The sequence below is a fragment of the Carlito syrichta genome, unplaced genomic scaffold, assembly GCF_000164805.1.
Source record: "Carlito syrichta isolate Samal-C Ts95f unplaced genomic scaffold, Tarsius_syrichta-2.0.1 Scaffold307093, whole genome shotgun sequence".
Taxonomy (NCBI): domain Eukaryota; kingdom Metazoa; phylum Chordata; class Mammalia; order Primates; family Tarsiidae; genus Carlito; species Carlito syrichta.
The window spans coordinates 199,588-203,346 of NW_007251189.1; the positions used below are offsets into that span (position 1 = coordinate 199,588).

The 3,759-nt window shown below is 60.2% G+C and overlaps 1 protein-coding gene across 1 annotated transcript in view; it reads right to left on the reverse strand.

The window, feature by feature from the left end:
• HOXA7 (homeobox A7) overlaps nucleotides 1–988 on the reverse strand; it is a 3,301-nt gene extending 2,313 nt beyond the window's left edge. Inside the window, exons 1-2 of the mRNA XM_021715418.1 lie at nucleotides 879–988; nucleotides 176–346 (exon numbers count right to left, since the gene is read on the reverse strand). The gene's annotated coding sequence lies outside the window, so the exon portion shown is untranslated. The remainder of the gene's footprint in view (nucleotides 1–175; nucleotides 347–878) is intronic.
• Nucleotides 989–3,759: the final 2,771 nt, after the last annotated feature.

Consider the following 3,759-nt stretch of genomic DNA (forward strand, 5'->3'; position numbering starts at 1 on the left):
ACGGCCCCCTCGCGCCTGGGGGTGAACTCCGGACCGAGCCCGTGCGTCCTCCCTGTCCCCTCTTCTGTCCTCCGCCCAGCCCCTGGAAGGGTCTCTGCGCCCGCCCGCCCCACGGTGGCCTTGTGGGCAGGTCTCCGCTATGCGCGGATCGACTCTGTGCCCAGTCTCCCCTCACCCAGGTCCAGTGGGCGACAAGCCGGACTTAGACTCGCATCCAGACGGGGCAGGCGCAGCGTCGCTTACAGCTGCGGCGAAAATGCCACCACAAACTGGAACCATGTGGTTCGAATAAAGTCAACGTCTCCCAGCTTCCTTTCCTTAATCGGCGGCACACTGTTTATCCGCCCTAAAGGAAGCAGTGAAATATTTATCTATTAATGAGCCTCATTTGCCAACAGATTTATTAACGTGGGCCCCCCCCTTCCTCTTGGACACTGCAGCGCTGCAAGCTGTGTGCGTTTGCTCCTGGGCACCTGGCTGGCCTCCGGCAGCTGGATAAATGGCTGAAGACTCCTTTGTCCTCCCTACGGTCCCTGGTCCCCCCTGGCTCACGGGGAACCGGGTTTCTTTCCCCCAGCTTGGAGGAACCTCAGGATCGCACCTTTCCAGGCACTCCCAGTGCCGGGAGTTTCTGGCAACCTTCACCCAAGACATCCCCAGGCCTTCATTTCATGGGTCTGGGTGCGTGGGAGCAATGCACGCTTTAGAACTGATTTGGAGAGGCTGCGGCTTGGGGACTGCAACCCACTCTGGACCCCCATGTCTTTTAAAAAACAAAGGCTACCCAGCTCGGGAGCCTGCACCTATCCAACTATGAGCTCACAGAGAGCAGAGCGCACAGCACTCTCACTCCTCCCGAGGGAGACTTCAACTCCTGCTTCCCAGGCCTCCGACCCCTGCACTACGTTAGACCCGCTGAAGCCCCGGCCTCCCACCGTGGGGTGGAGGATGGTGGGGAGGACCCTTCCCTAAATGCCTCATAAACTGCACAGGCCACGCTGGAAGCTTGGCCACCTTTTACTGCCCGGCTCGATTACACACCATAAACCCGACCTTACAATGGAATTGCCCTGGAAATTCTCCTCTAAATTATAGAGTCTGGTTCCTTGTGTACAAAGCACTTCCCATCACTTTCAGAGGGTCCAGGCCACCCCTGTTTACCGCACCCTCTCGGGGGTCCTAGGAACACAAAAGGCGGAGGGAGGGTTCATGTCGGGACTCCACGGAGCCCCTGTCCTGCAGGGTGAATCGCCTGGGCTTGGGTGGGGAGGCAGGGGCTGCCGGGGCAGGTGGGCGCTGTATGGCCTCCTCCGAGGGAGTCCAGGAACCCTGGAGGGGACCATATCCCGGGATGCCCTTTATGGCGAATCAGATGATACCATGACTGGGACAGGGAATGGAGGGGTTAAGATGGGAGGAATAAAATCCAGATAATCCGAATAGCATCGCCTTCTGGCAGGAAATAAAAACCTAAGAAAGTAAAAGGAAGAGGAAGCAAACACGAAGGCCAGGAGATCAAAGAGGCAGAATTAGACGGCTTTAGACCAATAAATTGTTCCCGGAGTGACACAGAGCAAGACGCAAAGACAAGAGACCAAGGCCCCGCCGCCGCCGTCTGTCTAGACTCGGCGGCTGGAGGGGGCGACAGCGATGGCGTTTAAAGTAGAACCTGCCCCGAGCGAGGCGACACAACAGCCCGCGTGGAGGGCGATTTCGGGGAGCGCGGGGAGAAGCGCACGCCGTCTCCAAGGAAGGGCTGGGCGCCTTCGCCGCCGGCTCATCCCTGCCTGGGTTTGGCCGGGCGCGCGTCCCAGCGGCTCTGGCAGGACGCACTGCCCCTCTGCCCTGGCCAAGGAAGATCCGGACACTGCCCGCAAGGCCTCGGCCCTTCAGGACCCAAGTCAGCCAACTGGGCCGAGCCCTGCGGGCACCAACCCCTCTCTTTCGTTTGTGGGCTTCTCTCTCTCCTCCTGCCTCCTGACGTTGGATTTTGAAACGGAAAGGTCAGGCAAAAATCGGGCTTTCAATAAGGCCCTTTGAATTGTGTGTTCTTGAATCATTGGTTCCCTGCTTCTTTGATCGAAAAGACACGCACTGGGTGCTGTGTGATAATATTCACAAACACTCGTGGGCGCTCAGCCGGCAGCAGGCGTCTGGAGGCGGGCTTCTCATCAGCCGAGCCTGCTTTTAGGTCGATATTTTCCACTGCTCTCCTGGACCCAGCTTCCTACCCAATGGCCAAGCGCGCCCCCCCCTTCTTGTTACCAAATAGTCCTCAATATTTAAATCCAACGAAGAATGTACACCCAGCTCTAGGCGGCGAACAGCGCCGGCCTGAGACTCGGGTGGCTGGCGCTGTTCCTCTCGGGTCGTTTCCACCCGCGCCGCTCCCGGTCCGTCCGATGCGCGGCCCTGGCCTGGGCGCAAGGACAAGCCCATGCCCAACGCCTGCACATGAGCTGGGCCTGGCGCGGGGTCCCGCCAGGGTGAAGGCCTGCTTTGGGGAAGCCACTCCCAGACTGCCCAGAGGAAAAGCAGCCGCCTGGCCGCCAGTCTGCCTGGGGAAGGGAGGTCCCTTCGGGCCAGTCCACCGAGGCCTCCTAGAAGCCCGGCGGCTTCACCTACCTGGGGCCTCCGCGATCGGTGGAGAGACGCCGATCTGCGACTTCATGTATGTGTAGTGGCATAAATCGAGCACTCCCTCTGCGTCCACCGAACTGCGACTTCACCGTTTATTTGGAGTTAAATTGAGCTTTCTATCTGCGGCTTGGATACAAGGCCACGGGCGACTCTCGGGGAAGCTATAAAACCCTTCTTACAGCCAGATGCGGTGAAATATTGTGAATTATACACAGAGATGTAATGAGGGCGTGTGTCTGTAATACCAGCGCGTGTATGTATGTAGACAGAGAGCGAGGGGGAGAGAGAGCGAGCGAGAACACACACCCGGGAGAGCCGTCAGCCAAAATCCAGTCCCCAGTTTTACAGCGTGTACAGCGCTGAGATGCGAGTCGTAAATATTTTGTGGGCTTGGCGGAGACGATTACGACCCAAATAAATGCACTGGACGTCGTGTTCACAGGGCTCCGGGGTGCTTCGGAGGCTTCCCCGTTAGCTTTTGCTTTTTCCCTCGGAAACGATTCCATGCCCGCCGCTGACGTCGCACTCCGCCCCGGGCCGCCTCCGGGGAAGCTCCCCGCCCGGGGTCGGCGGGAGGCTGGAACCGGAATGGGGTCTCCTCCCTTCTGGCCTCCCGGGCCGGGGAACCCCGGAGCAGCCTGGAAGCCTCTGCGGTGGAGGAAATAGCGCGGCCAGAGAAAGTCGGGGCGGCTTCCAGTTCTGGAACTGGGCGTGATGATGACATTAAACATCACTTTAAAAAAAGAATAACCCAAACAGCGCCTGTTCCGCCCCCTGGGACTCTCCTTCCCGGCCACCTTGGCCCGTAGACCCACCCTAGACCGTCACCAAGAGTGCCGTGACGCCCCACGTTCACCCGCCTGATTTTGTCTCCTATGCAAGCCGGCCAGGTCTCGGGGTCCGGGTTCCCTCTTGGGCTCTGGCCCGCCGGACCCTCGACCAGATCGCAGGTTTCGGGGGCCTCCGGAACCGCTGCGGGACCCGTGGCCGCGGCGTGCGCCCTCGGCGCGCCCTGGGCGCACTCTCTGGGTGGTCGGCAGATGTGGGGCTGCCGGCGTTCGTCCCAGTGTCCGCCGCTCAGCCGGGGTTGCCCCGCGCTTTGTACCCCGGGCTGGGGAC